Source organism: Anolis sagrei, chromosome 4 (genome assembly GCF_037176765.1).
Source record: "Anolis sagrei isolate rAnoSag1 chromosome 4, rAnoSag1.mat, whole genome shotgun sequence".
Taxonomy (NCBI): domain Eukaryota; kingdom Metazoa; phylum Chordata; class Lepidosauria; order Squamata; family Dactyloidae; genus Anolis; species Anolis sagrei.
Window position 1 is genome coordinate 15,277,441 of NC_090024.1, and position 27,230 is coordinate 15,304,670.

The 27,230-nt window shown below is 42.9% G+C and overlaps 1 protein-coding gene across 3 annotated transcripts in view; it reads left to right on the top strand.

Annotated features, from left to right (window-relative positions):
• Positions 1 to 27,230, top strand: part of ST3GAL1 (ST3 beta-galactoside alpha-2,3-sialyltransferase 1) — a 190,750-nt gene that overhangs the window by 67,858 nt on the left and 95,662 nt on the right. For all 3 annotated transcript variants that reach the window (XM_067467278.1, XM_060775904.2, XM_067467279.1), the window contains one exon: positions 7,470 to 7,538. The gene's annotated coding sequence lies outside the window, so the exon portion shown is untranslated. The remainder of the gene's footprint in view (positions 1 to 7,469; positions 7,539 to 27,230) is intronic.

Sequence of the window (27,230 nt, forward strand, 5' to 3'; positions counted from 1 at the left end):
CCCCTCCTCCCCTTCTTTTTTTAATTTGAAAAGCATTGCTCAAACAGAACTTATGCAATCAAAATGAAATGCCAAAGAGGCCGTACAAAGGAGATGCTGATAAAAGCATTTCTTGAGGACTGACATACACCTATTGAAGACGAGAGAGAGCGAAAGACAGGGAGGAGGAGATAAGGTGGGCTGAAATGCTGGGTAAACTGGGCAGCGGTCAGTCTACAAGAGCCGAAAGTGGTGACAACTCAGAATACCCGCCAGAAATTGCTCAGTAAAGTGGTTTATGTGCATTTACACACACACGTATACTCTTTTTTGTACCCTAACAGTTTGCAGTAGATATTTGTGACCTACATCATTTTTGCTTGTTGCTACCTATCAGGTAAAGGTAAAGGTTTCACCTTGACATTAAGTCTAGTCATGTCAGACTCTGGTGGGTGGTGCTCATCTCCATTTCTGAGCCAAAGGTGCCTCCAAGGTCATTTGGCCAGCATGACTGCATGGGGCGCTGTTACCTTCCCACCAAAGTGGTACCTATTGATCTACTCACATTTGCACGTTTTCAAACTGCTAGGTTGGCAGAAGCTGGGGCTAACACCAGGAGCTTACCCTGCTCCCTGCATTCAAACTGCTGACCTTTCAGCCAGCAAATTCAGCAGCTCAGTGGTTTAACCCACTGCCCAACCAGGGGCTCCGTTGCTATCTATAACTCCCTTTAATCTCTACATTAATACATATTGACACATACAAATTCATACACTGGAACTGCTGAGAACAGTGTTATAACACTCGGAGAAGTGCAAAATCTGTTGAATAGTTAAATTTCCAGTACATGTGGAGCAGGGCATTTTGCAAAAAGATTTTCGGGGATCAGATTCTTCAAATATTTCTCCTCAAGAGGCAAGGGGAAAGCTCTCATTCGCATTTTCTGTAGTCTCTCTCCCACAAGAAGCAGGGGATTAACCTAACTCAAAAACCACTGAACGAATTGACACCAAATTTGGACACAAGACACCAATCAGGCCAACGAGTGACCATCACTCATAGAAACACTCGAAAACACAGCGGAAGAGACTTAAAAAGCAAAAAACTAAAAATAAAATAAAAAATACATTACATTACAACTTATGCGCATAACCACGTAAATACATATATACACAAATACACACACACAAACATATACACAGGCTGGGCCACAGCAATGCAGTGTTCGGGTTGTAGGTTTTTTTGGGCTGTATGGCTATGTTCTAGAGGCATTTTCTCCTGACATTTCGCCTGCATCTATGGCAAGCAACCTCCGAGGTTGTGAGGTCTGTTGGATAGTTTGTGGGATTAACATAACTCAAAAACCACTGGGCAAATTCACACCAACTCTGGACACAATACACCTCTCAGGCCAACGAGTGGCTATCACTCATAAAAATACTGAAAGACACAGTGGAAGGGACTTAAAAAGCCAAAAAACAAAAATTACATGCCAATCAAGGTAGTCAGTTGAAACATTCACACCTAGCTCCAGCAGACAAGAGTCCTTTGTCCCACCCTGGTCATTCCACAGATATATAAAGCCCTTTTCCTAGTTCCAACAGACCTCACTACCTCTGAGGATGCTTGCCATAGATGCAGGCGAAACGTCAGGAGAGAATGCCTTTAGAACATGGCCATATAGCCCGAAAAAACCTACAACAACCCAGTGATTCTGGCCATGAAAGCCTTCGAGAATACAAAAATTACATTACAACACATGCACAAAACCACATATATGCACAAACACACATATATACACATATACACAAATATATACACACACAAAACACATATACACAGACTGGGCCACAGCAACGCATAAATAAATATAAAAGGCAAAGCAAGTGTGACATATTTCCAGTACAATCATGCCACATATATGTAAAACCATAGAATCCCAGCACACTCACACACATCCAAGCTGTAAATATTGACAAGTGTGTTTTGAATCAGAGTGATTCCATATAGGGCTACCCCTAGCATTAAGCAAAGTGGGGTGACGGCCTTGGATTTCAGCACTTCTCTTGTGTTAGAGATCCGCATAGTCAAAGCCATGGTATTCCCTGTAGCAACCTACGGATGTGAGAGCTGGACCTTAGGGAGGGCTGAGCAAAGAAAGATAGATGCTTTTGAGCTGTGGTGTTGGAGGAAAGTTCTGAGAGTGCCTTGGACTGCGAGAAGATCCAACCAGTCCATCCTCCAGGAAATAAAGCCCGGCTGCTCACTGGAGGGAAGGATACTAGAGACAGAGTTGAAGTACTTTGGCCACATCATGAGGAAACAGGAAAGCCTAGAGAAGACAATTATGCTGGGGAAAGTGGAAGGCAAAAGGAAGAGGGGCCGACCAAGAGCAAGATGGATGGATGGCATCCTTGAAGTGACTGGACTGACCTTGAAGGAGCTGGGGGTGGTGACGGCTGACAGGGAGCTCTGGCGTGGGCTGGTCCATGAGGTCATGATGAGTCGGAGACGACTGAACGAATGAACAACAACTTGTGTTGGAAGATGGATCAGGGGAGCTACCCAGCCTTTCCTGTATCCTCTAAAGTAGCCTACTGCACCAGGGATGTAATGGAAAATGACATTCAATTACCTGCATTCAACGGACAATCCAATCATCGTTTCCGTGTGATATCAAGAAGGGTGTACCATCTTGTCCTTTCCCTCAGGAAGCAGAAATACAATTGGCCAGCTCTGATTCTTTAATAAGTCTAACCAGATCTTTTGTGAGATGAGACATTCACCTTATAGCCCTCCCTTTGTTCAAAGTGAAAGACATGAAATCAATTGGAAGACAACGCCTGTTTCAGACACCAGTGGAAGCTAGTCTTCTGCAAAGCAAGTAATTAGAATATATATTGGGTGGACTAGAATCTCTCTCACTTGGTAAGACCATGATTTATAGCATAAGGTCGATCACAAGGCAAATCACTTGTTCTTTATACACGAGGTGCAAGGGCCAAGGCTTGATGCTTCCAGCTTAAAGGATCAGATAACAGGTGATCCATGAAGCTACGCTGCCTTGAATCTGAGCCATACTTAGAGACGAGACTACCAAGGAATGTCAGGAATTTCCTGTTAGGGCTAGAATAAAATCCATACATCCCTTTATTTATATCCAGATTTTCTTCCAGACCAAGAGTCTAGGTGGCTTACAATAAAACATATACAACCTCCCTGCATATTTGTGGGTTCAACTTTTGCAGATTTGATTATTCACGGATTTGATTAATATGGTTTCTCTGGGAATCTGAGGTCAACTTCTGGCAGGTCAAATAAAGTCACACTGGAGCACCTAGAGATTTTTTTAAAGGGAACTCCTCTCAAGTTAAAAAAAGTATGTTTTAACTGGGTTGTTGTAGGTTTTTTCGGGCTATATGGCCATGGTCTAGAGGCATTGCCTCTAGACTATGGCCATATAGCCCGAAAAAACCTACAACAACCCAGTGATTCAGGCCATGAAAGCCTTCGACAATACATATCTTTTAATTCATGATCTTTCAAGAATCCTGCATGCATAATCCTAGTAAATGTGGAGTACCAGCTGTGTAGCTACAATCACACAAAACTGAGATGGAAACAACATAAAACGACAGAATTATAATAATTTAAATACAGTAACTAGAAACAGTGCGTCACCAAATAGTCCTTTTGTTAAAACATCAGTTCTCAAAAGCTCTGTTGGAGAAGAAAGATCTTAACCTGCTTTTGAAAGGAAAACTAAAAAGAAGTCTTTTAGTTTCCATAGGAAGGTAGTTCCAAAGTATGGAAGCTGCCATGGAGAAGAACTTCTCTATCATTCCCCTCAACTATATTTAAGAAGGTGATGGGAAATAGAGAAATGACTTCTTACAGAACTCAAATCTCTGACAGTTTTTTTTGAGAAGATATGGTCCTGAAGGATCATTGGGCTAGATCCGTGTTTCTCAACCTGGGGGTCAGGATCCCTGAGGGGGTCACCAGGGGGATTCAGAGAGGTCTCCAAAGACCATCAGAGAACACATATTTCTGATGGTCTTGGGAACCCCTTTGGCAGAAAAGACTAAAGATCTCTCCACCTTCATTTTTGGAAACAGACAGCAAATCTGAGGATGCTTGCCATAGATGCAGGCGAAACGTCAGGAGAAAAATTGCCTCCAGAACATGGCCATATAGCCCGGAAAAACCTACAACAACCCAGACAGCAAATCCTTTCACCAAACCCCTCTTCTGCTGTGATTGGCTGGCCTCTCAGTGAAGGAGAAGGCTGTTTCTGAGACTAAGTAGGGAGGGGAGAGCAGGCATGCTGTCCCCTAAATCACTGTCAATTCCTCCCAAATCCCTTCAGTATTTTCTGTTGGTCATAGGGGTTCTGTGTGGGAAGTTCAGCCCAGTTCTATCATTAGTGGGGTTCAGAATGCTCTTTGGTTATAGGTGAACTATAAATCCCAGCAACTACAACTCTCAAATGTCAAGATCTATTTTCCCCAAACTCCACCAGTGTTCATATTTGGGCATGTTGAGCATTTGTCCAGATCTATCATTGTTTGAAGTCCACAATGCTTTCTGTATGTGGGTGAACTACAACTCTAAAACTCAAAGTCAATCCCATCAAACCCTTCTAGTATTTTCTGTTGGTCATGGGAGTTCTCTGTGCCGAGGTTGATTCAATTCCATCATTGGTGGAATTCAGTATACTCTTTGATTGTAGGTGAGCTATAAATCCTGGCAACTACAACTCCCAAATAACAAAATCAATCTCCTTCCCAACCCCACTAGTATTCAGATTTGGTCTTATCGAGTATTTGTGCCAAATTTGGTCCAGTGAATGAATATACATTCTGCATATCAGATATTTACATTATGATTCATAACAGTAGCAAAATTACAGTTATGAAGTATCAACAAAAAGTAATTTTATGGTTGGGGGTCACCACAACATGAGGAACTATATTAAGGGGTCACGGCATTAGGAAAGTTGAGAACCACTGGGCTAGATGAAACAATGGTCTGGCTCAGTGTAGCCAGCTTCCTATGTGATGGAGATGAACTTCTCCTTGAAAGCCAAGTGAGCCACTTCCAATACAAGTATAAAAATATTGAGCATCTTGGATAGATAATTCCACCAGTTGGTGGGAGAGCAGGATCAAACAAAGGCACGAGGATCTCTGTTTTTCACTAGTGCAATGTCGGAATTTGTGCCTTGACCCAGTTTGTAGAGGATTCCATACGAATGATCCATAAGCTGTGTGCACGCGTACATATAAGCTCTTGCAAAGGCAAATGCATCAAAAGCTGAATTAAGTCACTTTCCACACAGACACACACATATGCATCTACATTTCTGCCATAGCCAGGGACTTAAAATGTGACAGGCATATTTGCATACTGAGAAGCTTTCTTGGGTTTTCCTTCCCTCCAGTTGGATGATCCTGTCTGGTGGAGATATATTGGCGGTTCCCAAAATAGCTTTGTACACTGTTCCACCTAAATACCTGGTCTCTCGCTCACACACATTCAGAGACACAGAGATGCTTGCCTGTTCCATTTTCCTCTTTTTTGTGGGCATGTGAGGCCCCTTTCCTTATTCTAGATGAAAAATAATCTTTTTAAGAGTCTTACATTCTGACCTGCAATACCTAGATATCTAAAAAGAAAGAATCAGAGGCAGCATAGCGAAATAGGGAGCAATCTGATGAAACACCTGAGCCGCTGTGCATTACTTTCTCAAACTGTCACAAGGCTGTTAGAGTGGGAAGCACAGGCATTGCTTCAGCAGAGAGTTCAGATGTCTTTGGTGCTTACTCTTCTGAAAGTATATCTGTTCCAGCTGGGCATTAGAAGATCATCTGGCTAACTTGGTTGGCCAGGTTGGCCTTCTTTCCCTCTTCATCCCCTTTGCTTTTGGTGTTGTGCGAACCCATCTAATCTTGAAAGCTAAGCAGGTTCAACTTTGGTTTGGAGACTACGATGAATACCATGTGCTGTAAGCTATATTTCAGAAGAAGGAACTGGAGGAATGACCTCTTGCCTAAGAAAATCCCATGAAATCCATGGGGTCACCATGAGTCATGGTGTACCCTACCGCCATCTCCCCGGAGGGCCTTGGGGCGGCTTACATGGGGACAAGCCCGATCAACATAGTTAAAATATCACACACTAAAATACATAAGCAACAGAATAAAATACATAAACAGAATAAAATAACAACGTTATGGCATAATATAAAAGCAACCATTGAACCAACACCCAATGGACCTGAATTAATAATCAGTTTCTAGGGACAGGTGGGCGGACTGGTGCAAATCAACTGTGAGGGTAAGGCTGGTGGATAAAGTGTGTAAGTCAAATGGCAATGTAAAATAGAGTGTTATATCTTTGGGTAGAGAACAGTAGAAAAGTGCAAGGGTGAGATTTTGGGTCATAGCTGGAACCAAATTGTCTGGGAATTGTCTAGTCAAAAGCACAGTGGAACATCCAGGAACACCTGGTGGCGCAGTGGGTTAAACCCCTGTGCCGGCAGGAGTGAAGTCCGACAGGTCGCAGGTTGGAATCCGGGGAGAGGAGGATGAGCTCCCTCTATCAGCTCCAGCTCCTCATGCGGGGACATGGGAGAGGCCTCCCACAAGGATGATAAAACATCAAATCATCCAGGCGTCCCATGGGCAACATCCTTGCAGACGGCCAATTCTCTCACACCAGAAGCAACTTGCAGTTTCTCAGGTCGCTCCTGACACAACAAAAAAAAGTGGAACATCCATGTTTTTAGATCTTTACGAAAGGTGGAAAGGGTGGGTGCTAGTCTAATCTCCCTGAGGAGGGAGTTCCAGAGCCAGGAGGCCACCACCAACAAGGCCCTCTATCTCGTCCCCACCAACTGTGCTTGTGACGGGGTGGGAGTGAGAGGAGAGCCTACCCAGAAGATCTTAGAGATTGTGCACGTTCATAGGGGAAGATGCGGTCACGAAGATAGGCAGGCCCCAAACCGTTTAGGGCTTCGCCTTGAATTGAGACCAGAAACCTATCAGCAGCCAGAGGAGCTGTTTGAACAGGGTGAATGAATATGACTTGTATTGACTGTTTGTGTTCTCAGACAAGCATATCTATCTATCATTTGCTACTACCCCACCCCACCCCCTTTTTTTTTTGGAGGAGATGAAAGGAATATAACTTTCTGCATGCCAAGTCTGTATCCCAAATATCTGCCTTGCAGGGATATTTTAAAAAGTTCCTGAGAGAATAAATGAGCAGCTTGAAAGACCATCACACAAACATTAGGCATGAATAGCATACAACTTGTAAGTTAACCAAAGTACTCTTCAGACTGTTATTTCTAGCCATTAGCCTTAAAAGAGGATGGTGTGTTAAATGTCTTTCAAAGTGTACTTTCTAGTTGCTATTAGTAACTGGATGCTTATATGAGCTGAAGTAGTTACATGAACATTTTTGTTTTGTTTTTGCCATAATAGATCAGATGTCAGCTGAGAAGATTCAAGCAGAAGAAAGAGCTTAAATCTACCTCTTCCGGATGCTGCAAGGTAGGTGTACAATTTGTTTGGGCAAGCAGTTTGAGGAGCTCCTTCTTTGGCCTTTGCAATCCTTTTGAGGGCTGCTCAAATTGCCAAAACTGCCATTTTTAAAAAAATCAGAGTAAATAGCTAGAATTGGGAAATGAGCACAAAAGTAGTTACAGAATATAGCAAAGGAACTGCAATTGCTTGCAAAGGGCAATTGCTGCTCCCAGAAACTTCCCAGAGAGATAATTAGGATGTAAATATTTGAAAATCTTGTTCTTGCAGGGAAGACCAAAGAACTTTACAAAGTTTTGTTCTTTTGGAAATATGATGTCATAACCGGGTTGTTGTAGGTTTTTTTGGGCTGTATGGCCATGGCCTAGAGGCATTCTCTCCTGATGTTTCGCCTGCATCTATGGCAAGCATCCTCAGAGGTAATGAGGTTGTCATAACCTTTTGGAAAATGGCATCCAGAACCATTTGGGAACTCTTTTAAGTCAACCTTCTTCTTAGTGGTAAATATCCAGTTGTATTCATGCAAGGCAATAAGGTTTCTCAGCTGTTAAACTGATATACCTAGATCTCTTGGAATGGTTAGGAACAAACATATGCCAATGCACAAAAACACACACATATATACTAGGGCTGGGCGGTTTCGTTTCGTTAATTCATAATTCGTTAATAATTCGTTATTTTTTTTAATTACAAAACGATAACGAACCATTCTGGAGCAATTTTTTTAAAAACCGAATTTTTAAACACGTTTTGTAAATGCTTCGTATTTTGTTATTGTATTCGTTTCGTTATTGTTATGAGGTCGTTTCGTTATTATTTCCGCATGTCTGGGGCAAGTTTTTTGTTTAATTAGTGAAAAAAAATTATAATATCACACCAACAGTCAACAACAGAGGGAGAGGGAAGCTTCAGAAGTTTTTGGAGGTTTTTTAGCGTATTTCGCGGTTGCGTCCGCCATTAACGAATCGATTCGTTATTGTTTCAGAAATCGATTCGTTAATGTTTTGTAATTTTTTTCACATTTACGAAATTTCGTAAATATCAAACTTTTTAAAAGGAAAATTTTGTAATTATTTTAAATAACGAAACGCAAAAAACCCCAAAAAACGAATCAATTTTAGAAACAAATTTTTCTGTTGTTACCCAGGCCTAATATATACCAGAGTTTCTGAATGTTCTTTCAATTGCCCAAAAACAGCTTTCTTTTAAATCGTGCTCTCAAGAGACCAAAATAAATGGACTTCTTTAAAAGTTGCATAGTTGGTTTACTCACACACTTTATGTATTCAGCATACAGGTATATGAACCCAGTTACAGATAGGATTTGAAGTAGTTTCTCTGTGCAGATAACGCAGAGCATCTTTCTTAGAATTTTTTTTGTCATGTCAGGAGTGACTTGAGAAACTGCAAGTCGCTTCTGGTGTGAGAGAATTGGCTGTCTGCAAGGACGTTGCCCAGGGGATGCCTAGATGGTTTTGATGTGTTACCATCCTTGTGGGAGGCTTTTCTCATATCCCCGCATGGGGAGCTGGAGCTGATAGAGGGAGCTCATCCGTGCTCTCCCTGGGATTCGAACATGTGACCTGTCAGTCTTCAGTCCTGCCAGCACAAGGATTTAACCCACTGCACCACCGGGGGCTCCTTTTTCTTAGAATCAATAGTACAAAGTCCAAAGCATTTCTCCAGTCTGAGAGTCTAATGGAGTCTGTTATCTAAAGCATCCTGTTTTTACTGACTTCTAAAAGCATACTGTGTCCACAGTCTTCTGTAAAATATACTGCTTCTGACATCATAGAATTAAAATATGTGCATACCAATATACACATATACAATACAGTAAGCAATCTGAATTATATACATAACAAATAACTAGTGGAGGCTTGAAGAAGGTTGCTATTTCCAACATGTTTTCACTGCTCACAACTGTTCTGTTTTCCAAAGCTCAAGGCTTATGTTGCATGCAAAAACTTCACAGGTGGTCCATTAATGCTGAGAATGATATTATGTATACAAAAAGCATGTTTCCTGCACAGAAGAAATGCTGGGATTTTCTGCAGGAAACTTGCTTTCTGCACAAAAAGTACTTTCTGTGCAAAAACCTTTCCTGCCCAGAAAAATCATTTTGTTGCAGATTTTCTTTTCTGTGTATATATTTTTTCTGCACAAAAATGTGTTTTCTGTGTTATAAATGCTATTTTCTGTGCAGTAAACAATCCCCACAAATCTTTCAGGCGGAATAGTAAGTATTTTTGTTATTAGGGTATGTTTCTTAACTATTGAGAACCTCATTTTAGGGCCATTAAAAAAAGAATTATTTCTGGGTTGTTGTAGGTTTTTTCAGGCTATATGGCCATGTTCTAGAGGCATTTTATCCTGACGTTTCGCCTGCATCTATGGCAAGCATCCTCAGAGGTAGTAAGGTCTGTTGGAACTAGGAAAAAAGGGGTTTATATATCTGTGGAATGACCAGGGTGGGACAAAGGACTCTTGCCTGTTGGAGCTAGGTGTGAATGTTTCAACTGATCACCTTGATTAGCATTTGATGGCCTGGCAGAGCCTGGAGCAATCTTTTGTTGAGAGGTGATTAGATGTCCTTGTTTGTTTCCTCCCTACAACAACCCAGTGATTCTAGCCATGAAAACCTTCAACAATACACAGAATTATTTCTATCACTTGTGGCAATTCCATCTTCTTTCTTCATTCCCTTCTTTCTTTCCTTTCTTTCCCCATTCTTCCCCCTTCCTTCCTTCCTTTTTTGATGACAAAAATAATTATCCAGAAGAGACTGATGGTTGTAAAAATTGCTTTGGATTGAGGGCTTTGTGGATATTAAAGTTGCAGATTGCCTACCCCTAAAATACTATATATGTTTATGACATTGCAAGTGACACAAAAACCCAGACTCAATATATTCTTGCGAAGTCCTTTGAGTGACATAAAGTATGGTAGCTACTTGGCTTGTAATGGAAATCATTCCTCCTTTTCTTTCCTTAGAGTTGCACTAAGGGCTGTAAAAGGCCACTTTCAAAGGGTGGTGGTTCATTACTAGGCATTTTTGGTATGTCAAACGGATACATTCCCTTTCGGTCTCTCTTCTGTGGCCGTTTTCTGCATTAACAGCATCATTTTTCCATTTGGACAGAACAGAGATGAGGCGAGCTATACAGGACACACACAATGCTGCATGTTTTGTCAACAACATGCCCATAAGCCAGGCTTTTGTGTACTTTTTGTTCAGCAAAGACAAATAAAGAAATGATTTCTGCTTATTCCAGCCAGTTTGAAAGAGTCTGGATTTTCAGAAAAAGAACTTTTAAGCATGATAGCATTCAAGGCTGCCAAAATCCAGCTTTGTATTTCATACAATATGCAATATGTTTGTATGGGGATGGAAAGTAGGCATTTGAAAACAATGGGTGCTTTTGAAAATCAGAGAACCTTTCACTGTATTTTATTTAAAAGCTAGATACCTTCCTTTGATGTTTCCTTTGCTCTTCTTGGTTTATATGGAATTATTATATGCTGAGCCAGACCAAAGGCCTTTCCAGCCATGTATTCTATCTCTCCTGGATCTCTAAAATGTAAAAGTCTTAAATGGAAGGATTATGCAGTTTTCTGCTGGTATGAGTGGAAAGTCCAGTAGTACCTGCATCATGGGAGAAACCGACACAAATGCAAACCCTCCAACTCTCTTTATTTAACTCCTGGGATGGCATGGGACCACTCAACCCCCCCCCCCCCAAAAAAAAGCCCTTAAAAGGAGAAATAGCTTAATGGGTTGCCATTAAGATGCTTCTGGAGTCCTCCTGGCGTGTTGAAATGACATGCCAAGAGATCGGGGGCGGGGGGAGCAATTGCATTGAAGTCATGTGTGGAAGCATCTTTAGTATGCTCAAGCAAAGGCAAAATGTTACAGTTTGTGTCTTCTTCTCCCAGCTTGTGTCTTCTTCGCCATAAACAACTTCTGCACTTTTTGCCACACATTGATGTTGCATGCCACATGTGCAGGGGCAGCTCGTCCATTATGCGAAGTAAGCGGTCGCAGAACACTTTTTTTTTGCCAGGGGCGCAGAGGCGCCTCTGTAAATGCCCCTCGACTGCCACTTGAGGAGTGCCCCCTTAGCTCATAACAGCCCTAGCAGTCCGGGAGGAGCCTATGCTTTCTTGCCTCGCTGCCGGGCGATCCTCTTCCCAAAGGGGCTGGGCCCTTGAGCCTCGCCTAGCCCCTCCCGTTCCTGCTCCACCCGGCCATCGGGTGCACAAGCAGAGCCGGCGCTCAATCGTTCTCCGCGTTCGATCCCTTCCCCATGACCGGCTCCCTTTCCCGATCCCCTGGCGCTCCACCCGCCTCCTCTCCTCTCCCCAATCAGCGGGTGGGCCAAGGGGCGGAGCTGCCGCACCTGGCCCGCTACGGGTCCGGAGGCATGTCTGAAGACCCCAACGTGCACACCAAAAGTTGCCTCTTCTCCTGACTTTCTCTTCAGCCATTGGGACCGAGAGAGAGAGAGAGAGAGAGCCCCTTCGGCTGAAAGTATCTCCCACCTCCGCTCCCTCCTTTGTTTTTGCGCCTATCTTCAGGAAAGATGGGCATCTCCACCTCTCTCTCTCTCTCTCTCTCTCTCAGTCCCAATGGCTGAGGAGAAAGTCAGGAGAAGAGGTGACTTTTGGTGCACACGCCGGGGTCTTCAGGCACACCTCCGGACCCAAAGCGGGCCAGGCAAGGGAGCAAATGCGGCAAGTGTAGTTACTGGGATGTACAGTTCACCTACAATCAAAGAGCATTCTGAACTCCACCAATGATGGAATTGAACCAAATATGGCACACAGAACTCCCACGACAAACAGAAAATATATATCAATGATTAGTTGGGGGGGGGGGGCACCAAAATACTGTTTGCTTACCGTTGAAAATTACCTAAGGCCGCTTCTGCACATGTGTCTATCTGTGAAATGCAACAACAACAACAACTTTATTTACATCCCGCTCCATATCCCCAAGGGGACTCAGTGTGGATATATAAGTATATGAACTATTGACAGATACCACACAGCATTTTTCTATGAATTTGAAAAGGGACGTGTTAAGCATTAATATGGAGCACTGCCTGAGAACTGAACTAAATTTCACCAGGCAGCTATGCATTCCAGAGATAAGATAGGTTCCCAGCCGAAAGTATGTAAACTTAATTGGACTAAAGGCCCTTCAACCCATTGTGTGGAAGCCTCTCCTTTGTTTAAATATTCTGGTTGTTTCTCGATGGGTTAGAAAAAAGGTTTTGATTGTGGTGTTTTTCCCCTGGGGAAGGGAAGGAATATGTTTATGGAAAGATGAGAAAATCTGTGTATTTACAGTTGGCACATGAAAGCAGAATATAGTGGCAAGCTTTTCTCTGCTGTAACCCATCATCTATACGCATTAAGTGTCTTCAATAATATCTTTGATCACATGAATGACCTGAAGTAGTTAAAACTAAGGAAACCTGTCGACATAATCTCAGAAACTCTGTCTACAGTCCTACAGAATTCTTGGAGAATAAGTGAAATTTCTTTTGACCTCGACCTGATGTTCTTCATTAGCTTTATAAATGCTTTGGATGGAGGAATAGAGTGGATGCTCATCAGATCGACAGATGGCACCGAATGGGGAGGAAAAACAAATATCTCTGAGGACAGAATTAGGGTTCATGATGACTTCAAGAGATAGGAGATATGGACCCATATTACCAAAATGAATTATAATAGCTACACTGAAAAGTTTTATGTTTAGGCAAGAAAAAACAGATGAAGAAATATAGGGTGGGTTATTTATTTATCATATCAGGAACGAACCAGGGGTACAGTTGTAATGCATTTAAAAAACACAATGTGTAAAAAACTTGGTATTATACTCAATGTCCTTTGACCAGTAGCTGGTCACTTGAAGCACTTCTAGTGTTGCTATAAGAAGATCCTCCATTGTGCATGTGGCAGGCCTCAGGCAGCATTGTAATGGGTGGTCGATGGTTTCCTCTTCTCCACACTCGCATGTTCTGGACTCCACTTTGTGGCCCCATTTCTTAAAGTTGGCTCTGCATCTTGTGGGTCAGAGCCCAGTCTGTTCAGAGCTTTCCAAGTCGTCCAGTCTTCTGTGTGCCCAGGAGGAAGTTTCTCATTTGATATCAGCCATGGCTTGAGCTTCCTGGTTTTAGCCTGCCACATTTGGGCTCTTGCTTGCTGATGCGTTCCTGCAAGTATCTGTAGCTCTTAGAAAACTATTTCTTGATTTAAGGCATTGGCATGCTGGATGATATCTGAACAGGGGATGGTCTGGAGATGTCACTGCCTTGGTCCTTTCATTATTGGCTGCTACTTTCCAACGGATGTCAGGTGGTGCAATACCACCTAAACAGTATAATTTCTCAAGTAGTGGGTGAAAAAATAGATGTATAGTAGTACAAGTGAAAAATATACAGGAGTCTCAGTAAACTATAAGGTAAGCATGAACTGGCAGTGAGAGGCAGTAAGCAAAAAAGTGGGATGCAACTCCAGGCATCATTAATAGAAGCATAATGTTCAAATTAAAGCAATTATATTGTGGTCGGCCAGAATTTCAAAGCACTGCATTCAGTTCTGGACACTGCAATATAAGAAGGATGTGTCCAGAGGAGAGTAATAAAAATGAGAAAGTTGTGAGGAAGAGCGGAGGAGTGTATTTCAGCTGAGAAATGAAATGATAGGGAACTTCAGACGTCTGAAGGGTTATGCCTGGAAGATGGAGCTGGTATATTTTGTGTTGATTCATAGGAAAATACCTACACCAGTGAATTCAAATCACAAGGGAGGAGATCCCAAATAAAGAAGAACTTCCTGATAGTAATTGCTGTTTTGTATGAATCTGTTTCTCTGTTGGAGGCTGTTAAACAGAGATTGGAGAGCAGCAGGAATGCTTTAGCTGTGGGTTTCCATATTGAGGTGGGCAATCTTTGATAAGATATTTGATGTATTGCCATTCTACAGTCAGTTTTCTGCTTATAAGGACATTTCCCCAAGCTTAAAAAGAACATGTTACTTGTAGTACATGTCAGTAGTAGGATCCGTCACTTTACACAATTCTAAGGCATCATATTTCAGCTGCTGATTCAACTGCAATACAAGAATTTAAGGTAGAGCCATATCATATTTGGTATCATCATAGCATTTCCAGAAGTTTGCAGTACTTCAGCAATGCACTATGTCTGTATACATTGCATAATTTAGCAGAGTTATAATCAAAATGCAATAAAACTATCTGTTTAGCAAGCATTGTTAAATTTGCGATGCTGTTACCTTAATCAGAATATGGTAAACAAAATATTTTCAGCCATTCCGGGAATAGGAAACAGCGCCTATTTCTTCTTGCTCAGTTAACTGACTAATTCCAAATTTACCAGTTTATGCAGAGGTTGCCAAGCATTTCTCATTTAACAAGGGGAACCATATCGGAGAAAAGTGAGATATAATCTAAATAAATAGGTTTAATGCTTCCAAAAAGGAGAGGCATCGAAAAACCTGTAGTGACTAATTTGTCTTCCTATAATAGTTACACGGGTTTTCCTCTTTCTCATATTGAGAAGAGTTAACCTTGTATTTTCTTGTTCCTCTTCATTATATCCAGCTGATTTGCTTTCTCATTTCTTGTTTCAAAATAGCTGGCACAAACAGCCAGCCCGGGCATATAATATTTCCTTGTCTATTGTACCTACAAACATCTATTTAACTCTTGATTTCAACATGCAGAGACTGAAGTGGCAGAACTCGTATCCTTATTTTTGAACGAATTGCCATTACAATCCCACTGCACTTGAATTTCTCATGGCAGCAGCTTTTGCAAAAAACGTCTGCCTTCTTAAAGGTAAGTGAGGAACCACTTGGTGTCTCAGAGCTTCCCTGTTTGTGAATCCACTCTGGGATTTAATTCAAAATTGAGCCCAAACCATCCCTTTAGTTTCACCAGAACAGAAACACATACTAAGTGCCACAGCTTTAGCAATTGGAATAGGAGCCCCCGGTGGTGCAGTGGGTTAAACCCTTGTGCTGGCAGGACTGAAGACCAACAGGTCACAGGTTCGAATCCGGGGAGAGCGCAGATGAGCTCCCTCTGTCAGCTCCAGCTCCCTCTGCGGGGACATGAGAGAAGCCTCCCACAAGGATGGTAAAACATCACAAACATCTGGGCGTCCTCTGGGCAACGTCCTTGCAGACGGCCAATTCTCTCACACCAGAAGCGACTTGCAGTTTCTCAAGTTGCTCCTGACATGCCAAAAAAATAATTAAAGGAATTGGAATATATGGCTCTTGTGATTCTATTATTAAATGAGATTCACTGCTTCACTGGCATGGAAACTCCACACCATCATTGCTTATACTAGAAGCTCTAAGGAACCACAATTTCCCCTTAAGTCAAACCATGCCAGTGTAAGGTAAACATAAAGGTAAAGGTTTCCCCTGACATTAAGTCTACTCATGTCCAACTCTGGGGTAGTGGTGTTCATCTCCATTGCTAAGCCAAAGAGCCGGTGTTGTCCGTAGACACCTCCAAGGTCATGTGGCCAGCATGACTGCATGGATTGCCGTTACCTTCCCGCAGAAGTGGTACCTATTGACTTACTCACATTTGCATGTTTTTGAATTGCTAGGTTAGCAAAAGCTGGGCCTAACAGCAAAAGCTCCCCCCGCTCCACGGATTCAAATCGTCAACCTTTTGGTCCACCACTCAATTTCCTTTCCCTCACAGCCTAGAAGAGCTGCATTTTTATTGTTTGAATTTCAGTCCTCCCATTGGAAATCAACAGTAGTCCCTCCTAGTGCTTGATCACTGATGGAGAAGGTGCAAATGTCTAGGGAATGGTCCACTGTGCCTTATCCAATAGGAGACATATATGCACATAAGCCACATTTATTGTATATAGTCATAGGTAAGTCTAGAAATTTTAGTTAAAACATCTGCAAAACCTGGTTTGATTACTTACTGGTTCAGTGGAAGTACTCTACCTTCACTCTTATCAAAAAGGAACCATCCTCTTCTCTGAGTAGAGTGATGAAAGCTGGAAGCTTATTCTGTCACACATCCACCATTTACCATACTTCCTGCCTGAGCCATCAAGCTTGAGCACAGACATTTAATGCCTGACAGAATTTTGTAAGTCCTTTGGCATCATTTTCCTCTGCGTCATCCTTTACATCCTTTGTTGCACCCCCTTTAACTTTTACTTTCTGCTCATCCATGAGTCATATCAAAACGCATAATTTTGGCCCCAAAACATGCCCTATGAGATCGATTTGTAAACAAATACAAGGATTGAGGTCATCTACAGAATACTGTCCGTTGTCCACTTTCCAGTCTTGTGGTTCAAAGGCAGTGACAGGCTGAGTAATTTTGTTTTGCATTTGAGTTTGTCCAGAACTCCTGGGTTGGGTACTCTGCAGACCCATTGATAGGCTTGTTTTCCATTTCTCAATAAGGTCAACAATCTTATCTCTTGCCACCACTGTTTTCCTCAGTGGTGCAGACTCTTTCCTGGAAACGTTAGTTCAGACAAACGTATCTGCCTTCTATCAGCATAATGCGGCTTCTTTGCAGTCATCCTTTAGCGTTCCTCTCCCTCCCTTCCTCTCTCCCTTGTGATCCAGCTGGTTTCCTGCTTCTGATGTATTTACACATTAGTTTTTGTTGTTGGTCTCAGTATTTTAAGCCATAGCTTTTTTGTCCGTTGTGTCTTGTGTTCCAACCCAATATTGTTTGATTAAAAACTAAACAACAAATTCCTTGTTCCTCCTTGCATTTTGAATACAAATATATATCATACTTTAAGCATGACTGCAATAGCCTACTCAACACTGTTGTTAACCACACTTGTGACCTGTTGGACTTGATTTCTTTCCTGACTTGTGAACATTCTGGCTCTGTTTCTGTGCTTTTGATTCATCTCAAAATCTTCCTGAGAATTGTGACTCCCTTGAATTTCCCTTTTAACTTCCTTTTGAGCAGTTTGAAAAGTTCCCTTTTTGTAGTCAAATGTGACTGTTAGGCAATTTCCTCACTTGAATATACATGAAATATGATAGCACTGTGATCTCTCTCTTTTTTTGGCCAGTTCAGTGACATTTGTATCTCACATTAGGCCCTCGGCTTGAAGAATGAGTTGACCTCTCCTTTGGTCTGCTCCATGACCACTTCGGAAGAACTCCTGGTTGACCTTCTTCTCCAGTCAGTTCCAGAAACAGCTTCTTAAGGGCACAGTCATTTAACAAATCTGGGAACGTTATCCTTTTCCATGGCTGGATACATTTAACCAAACATACCTTCTCATCTGCTAGCTGAATGCACAGGGGGCTGGAACTGTCTTTTGTCAAAATGGAGTTATCAGAAAAGAAAAGGTAAAAGTTTCCCCTTGGCATTAAGTATAGTCATGTCCAACTCTGGGGGTTGGTGCTCCTCTCCATTTCTAAACTGAAGAGTCGGCGTCATCCATAGACACTTCCAAGGTCATGTGGCCAGCATAACTGCATGGAGCACCATTACCTTCCAGCATAGGTAAAGGTAAAGGTTTTCCCCTGACATTAAGTCCAGCTGTGTCCAACTCTGGGGGTTGGTGCTCATCTCCGTTTCTAAGCTGAAGAGTTGGCATTGTCCATAGACACCTCCAGGTCATGTGGCCAGAATGACTGCATGGAGCACCATTACCTTCCAGCATAGCTAAAAGTAAAGGTTTTCCCCTGACATTAAGTCCAGCTGTGTCCAACTTTGGGGGATGGTGCTCATCTCCATTTCTAAGCCGAAGAGTTGGCGTTGTCCATAGACACCTCCAAGGTCATGTGGCAGGCATGACTGCATGGAGTTGCATTACCTTCCTGTCGGAGCGGTACCTATTGATCTACTCACATTAGCATGTTTTCGAACTGCTAGGTTGGCAAAAGCTGGGGCTAACAGCGGGAGCTCACGCTGCTCCCCAAATTCAAACCTGCGACCTTTCGGTCAACAAGTTCAGCAGCTCAGCAGTTTAACCCACTGCGCCACTGGGGACTCCTACCTTCCAGCATAAGTGGTACCTATTTATCTACTCACATTTGCATGTTTTTGAACTGCTAGATTGGCAGAAGCTGGGGCTGACAGCTGGAGCTCACCCTGCTCCTTGGTTTCAAACTGCCAACTTTTTGACCAGCAAGTTCAGCACCTCAGTGGTTTAGCCCGCTGCACCACCTGGGGGCCCTACAATACAACACAATACAAAACAAAACTTTATTATGGTCACTGACCAGCACAAAGTGGGGCACAAGCACCCTGAGAAGGGGAAACACGGCTCCCCAGTAAAGCAGTTGGGAGCACCGTTACCATCCTACAGAAGCAGCACCTATTGATATATTCACATTTGCATGTTTTTAAACTGCTAGGTTGGCAGAAACTGGGCCTAACAGTGGGAGCTCACCCTACTCCTTGGATCTGAACCATCAACATTTCGGTCAGCAATTGCATCATCAGGGGCTCAGGTTTAACGCACACATCCCCATTTCTCATAATCAGCATCCATTTATTTTGAGCTGAAGGACTCTGTTGACCTCCTTATTGTGACCTTCCCCCAATGAAACTTGTTTCCTCTTAGAAATATCTCGAATCCTCCAGCTAGGCAGACCTTACCAGTTTTCCTTCCTGAATTCTGCAGGTGCCTCTCAGCTATTACTCTTATTAAAATGTTTATTCCGGGAACAATCTCTCTACACTTGACAGAAACTGAACAAGCCAGCTGGCTGGCTGGTTTGCTTGATGACTGATCTATCCTTTCTTTCCCTTTCTTTCTTTCTTTCTTTCTTTCTTTCTTTCGTTTTTGAGGAGAATTTAAAACTTTAGCCACTCAGCACAATGAGCGCATTCATTAAATGGTGCAAAAGAAGTGGGTCCATAAGAGATTTGCCATGTGCCTTGGACAGTGTTCAAAACAAAGATAGCCCTTTACTCTTACTTTGCAATGCTTGGTTGTTGCTTTTATTTGCCATCAAGTTGACTTTGGCTTATGGTGACCCCATACATGAGGGTCTTCCAATATCCTGTCAAAAAGCCAATGGGATTTTGGCCTGCATCAATAGGATCATAGTATCTAGATCTAGGTATATCATACTGCCCCTCTATTTTGCCTTGGTCAGACCACACCTGGAATACTGTGTCCAATTCTGGGCACCACAATTGAAGGGAGATGTTGACAAGCTGGAATGCATCCAGAGAAGGGCAACTAAAAGGATCTGGAGAACAAGCCCTTTGTGGAGTGACTTAAAGAGCTGGGCATGTTTAGCTTCAGAAGAGAAGGCTGAGAAGAGACATGATGAGGGCTGTATATCAATATGTGAGGGGAAGTCATAGGGAGGAGGGAGCAAGCTTGTTTTCTGCTGCCCTGGAGACTAGGGCATGGAACAATGGCTTCAAATTACAGGAAAGGAGATTCCACCTGAACATGAGGAAGAACTTCCTGACTGCGAGAGCCATTCAGCAGTGGAACTCTCTGCCCCAGAGTGTGGAGGAGGCTCCTTCTTTGGAAGCTTTTAAACAGAGGCTGAATGGCCATCTGTTGGGGGTGCTTTGAATACAACTTTCATGCTTCTTAACAGGGGGTTGGACTGGATGGCCCATGAGGTCTCTTCCAACTCTATGATTCTAAGTATTTCTTAACTGGGGGAGCTGTTCAGCAAGGGAACTCTCTGCCCTGGAATGCGCTGGAGGCTCTGTCTTCGGAGGCTGGATGGCCATCTGTTGGGGTGCTTTGAATGTGATTTTCCTGCTTCTTGGAAGGAGGTTGGACTGGATGGCCCGCGACGTCTCTTCCAATTCTAGGATTCTATGGCAAGTGCAGGGTTGTGTGCTTACTTTGTATTCAACATCAAGAAAAGCATGATATATTTTGCATACTAAATACCTTGTTGCATTTGTTAGAGCATTGAAAAAGGCACTAGTCCTTGTGAGGGCTTCCATTAGGTAGCATCCTTTTTACAGAAGTATGGGTTTTGACTGCTACACTTTGACTTTTTAGTTCTGCCCAGAAGAGAATGTGTTTATTCAATAGCTCATGAAATGTTTCTTTTTAAAATAAAATAACAACAGTTATTATTTCACTTTATATAATTCCCCAGCTGCCTAGTATTGAAAATAGCTCATCTGTTCCAATGTCTATCAACAAGGCACAGCCAAAAAGAACATATCCAAGATGGTCCCAGATCTATAAACCATTTTTATTGCAGTCTTTCATGGCTGGAATCAATGGGTTGCTGCAAGTTTTCCGGGTTGTATGGCCATGTTCCAGAAGCATTCTCTCCTGACACTTGGCCCACTTCTGTTGCAAGAATCCTCAGAGTTTGTGAGGTCTGTTGAAAACTAGATGAGTAGTTTGGAATGCCCAGAGTGGGAGAAAGAACTCTTGTCTGTTTGTGGCAAGTGGAAATGTTGCAATTGGCCAGCTTGATTAGCATTGGATGGCCCTGCAGCTTCAAAGTCTGGCCACTTCCTGCTTGGGAATAAATAAATAAAGATTAACACTAAAAAAAGGGGAAATCCAGACAGGCAACATCAGGGCCAACTTACACTGACGCTGGACTTAGCCCCTACAACACCTCCTAACAAAGGATTCCCCCAGATAGCAATCAGCCAGGCTTTAAAGCTGTAGGGCCATTCAATGCTAATCAAGGTGGCCAATTGAAACATTCACACTTGCCTCAAACAGACAAGATTTCTTTCTCCCATCCTGGACATTCCACAGATGTATTATCTAGCCCACTTGCCTAGTTTCCAACAGACCTCTAATCCTCTGAGGATGCTACCATAGATGTGGGTGAAACATCAGGAGAGAATGCTTCTGGAACATGGCCATATAGCCTGGTAAACTCAAAGCAACCCACTTTTATTTATTCAATATTGTAATAGGTTCCTTAAGGTATGGATTCACAATATTTCCTATTTAGACAGGATGATAATAATCCTGAACTCAATCCTTAAATTCATATTTGTGCACAGAAACGTCTCTTCAGTTCTAGCAAATTGAATTATTCCCCTCCCCCTCCCCCTCCCCCTCCCCCTCCCCCTCCCCCTCCCCCTCCCCCTCCTCCTCCTCCTCCTCCTCCTCCTCCTCCTCCTCCTCCTCCTTCCCCTCCTTCCCCTTCCCCCGCCTCTTCCTCCTACTCTTTCTATTTATAGCTGGAATTTTCCCTGAGTTTGGTACTCAAGGTAGTTTACAGCAATTAAAACAGACAGGAGTTAAACATCCACAGCATGCAATAATTAAAAAGCAATTAAACTATAAAAAATTGAAAATTGACGAACTTGTTTTAACTGAAAGGCGCCATCCTACCATGTAATGTTCGATATCGGTGAAATTCCCTTTCTGGTTTGAAAGGACACCTGGCTATTTTTGGATGCCTCGGTGGTCTCAGGGAGCCAATGTGCATCATGGCTTGAGTTATATTCACGAGGCCTACGAGTTCTCTTCCAACGCTATGATTCTATTCTCCAGGTTATAGCTCTGGAGACCAAGGTTTGAACCCATACGTGACCAATGAAGCTCACTAGGTGATGTTGGGCAAGTCGCCTTCTCTCATTCTCAGAGGAAGCAAAGACAATCCCTCTCTGAACAAATCGTTTTGAGAAAACTCCATGATAGATCGCCGTAACTTGAAGGCAGACAACAATAGCAAGTTGTTTGTGTATTGTCGAAGGCTTTCATGCTTGGAATCACTGGGCTGTTGTGAGTTTTCCTGGCTGTATGGCCTTGTTTCAGAAACATCAGGAGAGAATGCTTCTGGAACATGGCCATATGGCCCGGAAAACACACAACAATTCAAGTTGTTTGTGGCTTCCAGAAAGGTTTCCAGTTTCCACCCACATGTGAGTTATTTTCTGCTAAGGCTCACAGTCTGAGTCAAGTTTTTCATAGAATCATAGAATCAAAGAGTTGGAAGAGACCTCATGGGCCATCCAGTCCAACCGCCTGCCAAGAAGCAGGAATATTGCATTCAAATCACCCCTGACAGATGGCCATCCAGCCTCTGTTTAAAAGCCTCCAAAGAAGGAGCCTCCACCACACTCCGGGGCAGAGAGTTTCACTGCTGAACGGCTCTCACAGTCAGGAAGTTCTTCCTCGTGTTCAGATGGAATCTCCTTTCTTGTAGTTTGAAGCCATTGTTCCGCGTCCTAGTCTCCGGGGAAGCAAGCTTGCTCCCTCCTCCCTATGGCTTCCTCTCACATATTTATACATGGCTATCATATCCCCTCTCAGCCTTCTCTTCTCCAAGCTAAACATGCCCAGCTCCTTAAGCCGCTCCTCATAGGGCTTGTTCTCCAGACCCTTGATCATTTTCGTCGCCCTCCTCTGGACACATTCCAGCTTGTCAATATCTCTCTTGAATTGTGGTGCTCAGAATTGGACACAATATTCCCGGTGTGGTCTAACCAAAGCAGAATAGAGGGGTAGCATGACTTCCCTAGATCTAGACACTATGCTCCTATTGATGCAGGCCAAAATGCCATTGGCTTTTTTTGCCGCCACATCACATTGCTGGCTCATGTTTAACTTGCTGTCCACAAGGACTCCAAGATCTTTTTCACACGTACTGCTCTCAAGCCAGGTGTCCCCCATTCTGTATCTTTGCATTTGGTTTTTTTCTGCCTAAGTGGAGTATCTTGCATTTGTCCCTGTTCAACTTCATTCATATGGGACAGCTGTCTATTCTTCCTGTTTTCCATTCGATGCACATACCCCATCCTACTTTCAGGAAACATTTTCCACATCGATCTGTATGTTATTTATTTGTTTCGTGTCAAAAGCATTGCATAAATAAATAAGTTTGAAGCTGATAACATAAAGGGATCACAAGCAGCTAAATAGCTTTAGACAAAAAACAGTCGACAACGACTGCATTGTCTGTAGCTTTAAACAGTTCTTCCTCTGTGCATGAGGCAGGGCATTGTGGGCAGGCATACAGATGCTGAATTGTTTGCTCTGCTCTATAGTCACACAAGGTGGAGGATTCTTCTAGGTAGTGCCATTTAGCCAAGTTGTCTTTTGAGTGGCCCACTCCACTTCTGAGTCTGTTAATGGGACTTCCAAGTTGCCCATTCTTGGTTTGCCCATGAAAGGCAGATCCTCATGGGGGCCATCCAATTGGGGTTTCCTGGTTTAGCTGCCCAGAGGGATACTCTTGTTGCTGCTGGGGGAACATTAGGAGGAAAGCTGGTTCTCATGAAGCTTTTCCTTGATTTGAGTCTACCAGGAGGGGACTGATAGCCATGCAGTGGGTGGCTTTCACAGTGTTCAACCTTATTTCTCTCGCAATTGGTAGCAACTTCCCATCACATATTTGGGGGGCGGGGGGGCAATGCCAGCTAGCTTATAGAGCAGTGGCTCTCAACCTGTTTGTCCCCAGATGTGTTGGCCTTCAATTCCCAGTAATCCTGGTAAATTGGCTGGGATTTCTGGGAGTTGTAAACCAAAACACCTGGGGACCCACAGGTTGAGAACCACTGATATAGAGCCTATAAACAGGTATAGGGTTAAGACATCATGTGATTCACCTGCTTCGCATGGGTAGATTTATGCCATATGGGGAAGGCATACTTAGCAGTTGAGTCATACAAGGCCAGGGCTGATGTTGTTATTAATTTTGAGTCTGCACCCCATGCACTATTAGTAAGTTTCCGCAGGATGCTATTGCGTGCAACTACTTTGTACTTGGTGTTTGCCCTGTGTTTCCTAAATGTATGTGTACCTGTATGTGTTGATTTGGAGTCTCCGCTTTTTACAGAGGATTTTGGGAAACATCCCAGGGCATGCCCTGAGTTCCCATGCGTTGTCTTCCAAATCCACAGTGCTTCAGTCGCATTTTAAGACTCAAAACACCGTTGTTGCAGAAGCTGGCCAGGTGTTCCAGGTTCTTTTCCTTCTCTCATCTCTCACGCCATGAAGTGGTGCCAAAAAGAGAGAGATAAGCTTGAAGTGCCGCCTTTGTTCATTTAGCGTGGCTGGGAATAAAAGCCCACTTAATGGAATGCTGTCGCAGAATAAACATCTCTCGCTCTGCAAAGGAAATGCGCCCTCCTCTCCTGTCACCACCACTTCAACTCAGCCAACAGAGGCGTGATGACAGCCCAGTTTTCCCCCCACCAGCCTGTCCCCAAGGTGGAATAAAAGAAGTTGCTTCCTCTTTGTAAGAGGAAAAATTTCTGCTTGGAACTTTTTCTGTTATTGAGCACTTAGGTAATAGATTTTTCAGACCAGATTTGGAAAAGGCCTACCTACTTTAGCTGTTGGTTCTTGTTGCTTTTTTATATGGTACCACCAATGGTCTGTAACTCTTTATAAGAGATTGTCCACAATGGGCAGCGTAGGCCAGAGCAACCCCACATCCAGCACATCCTGGGGCTGTCGTCCAAACAGTCCGGAACTATATTGCCTGCTCTGGATTGTCATCTTTTCTGAGCTTCTGGTTTTTGTAATTGACCCCTGTAGAAGCATCTCTTAGGCCAGACCTTGCTTTCCTGCAGCCTGTCAATGCATAGTTCCATAACACCGTAACTTCAAAACACCAAAATGCCAAAACTTCTTTCCCTAAGAACAATGCCAAGTACCAGATCTCTACTTTCTATACAGCAGAACCTGACTCCCTGCACAAAATCCAAGACTCCAAAAACGCACTTTTTGCTCTTCCCTTGAGAAAGAAGGCCAAAGTGACCAGACTGCTCCCTTGCAAATCTGCCACTCTCTATAGGTACACTATTTCTCTCTTTCCCATGGAGCAGAGCATAACAGGTGGAACAGACTCCTCAGGTCTGCCACAATTTGAGCATTATTAGACTGCGTCTTTTATAGGAATATTCTGCTGATGTAGTCCCAAAGTTGTAAATTAACAATAGACTTCTTCCATCCTGGCCAGATGTTGATTCTTCTTGATTAGTGTTGATCTTATGTTGACTTCCTTCTTAACATTGTAAACATTTCTGTTATCAATGTCCCAATTTTTATCAGAGTTTACTTTTCAGTTCTTGTTAACAGGTTTTAATTACAGTCCAGCAAGCAGGTTTAATCATTGCAGACCTTAATATTTTACTGGTGTTTCCAAGATGATTAACTGCATCCATACATCCTTCCATTATTCCAGTCATCCCCACACATCATATTAAATTCACATTTATCAAATCTGCAATAATATTTTTGTGACACATTCACTACAAACCTATCCTCCACCCCCCCCCCCCCATGACCACAAAGTACTCCTTTTGTAATCATGACACATGGTTCTAAATCAGGTATGGGCAAACTTTGGCCCTCTAGGTGTTAGGAATTGTGGGAGTTGAAGTCCAAAACACCTGGAGGGCTGAAGTTTGCCTGTGTCGGTTCTAAACCATTGACCTATGGCAGTTAAATTGATGTCCAACTGCATTAATTCTTCAGTGTAGATGCACCCCATATTGAAACTAAATCCAATATGTTGTTGTGAGTTTTCCAGGATGCACGGCCATGTTCCAGAAGCATTCTCTCCTAATCTATCACCCATATCTATGGCAGGAATCCCCAGCTTCTTTCAGATCCTCATAAAGAGTTCTTTCTCCCACCCTGGACATCATTCCACAGATATATAAAACCCACTTGCCTAGTTTCCAACAGATCTCACAACGTCTGAGGATGCCTGCTTATTGATGTGGGCGAGACGTCAAGACAGAACGCTTCTGGACCATGGCCAGAGAGCCCGGAAAACTTACAGCAACCCAGTAATTCCGGCCATAAAAGCCCTCAACAACACATATATCCCCTCTTTTTGCCCCATCCATCCCTTCTTACTCCCACCCCCAATTTTGAGAGAGAGAGAGAGAGAGAGATAAAAAATCACTCTTCTGTCTCCATTTTTTATGCTGCCTCCACAGAGATGCTAATTTAAGATGACATTGGGCTGAGTTATATTTTGTCTATTTGCTGCAATATGCTCCACAGCCTTTAGTACTGGCAATGGAGTTCCCATGAACTTTCTGATTTCCAAGCAAAGCTGGAAAGTGTTTAAGTCAAATTGGCAAGGCTGAAATCTGAACCTCTGGAGGTCTGCAAACAAAGACAAATTGGAGCTGGGAACAAGAAGCAAAGAAGAAACATAGTGTATCAACAGTAAAAGCTTGATGTTAGGCAATTTCACCGCACAGAAATTGTCCCTGAATTTCACAATAAAAATTAGTTGCTTTCCTAAGGGATATGGGGACTGAGGTTACATTTGCAAACCACACATCATTATACTGTAGTACCAAGAACATTTTACAGAACAGTGTGTATTGCTGCTTTTTTAGGCCCTTTGATAAGTATATGGAGTAAGCAGCTATTTAACTGAGATTCACAAATGGTGCAGTCTAAACTTTGTGTTCTTGTTCAGGTATTTGTTTTTACAAGGACTTTAGACTTCTCTGCCACAGAGTGTTGGTTCATCAACAAACTACAAATCCTAGGATTCCATAGTACTTGTTGGGTTTCATCCCTGGACTGCATAAATCTCCAGTCCTCAAGGAGTAGCTGGGTTTAGATATAGAATTAGAATGAGGGATTCCTTTCACCACATTCCTATGCATAATTTCCCAGAAGGAGCTTTGTTTTTACTCTTCTTGCTTGCCACTATCTCCTTCCCCTTTTGAAGATGTAGCAATGGAATCTCCGCTCAGGATGAGGTAACTTC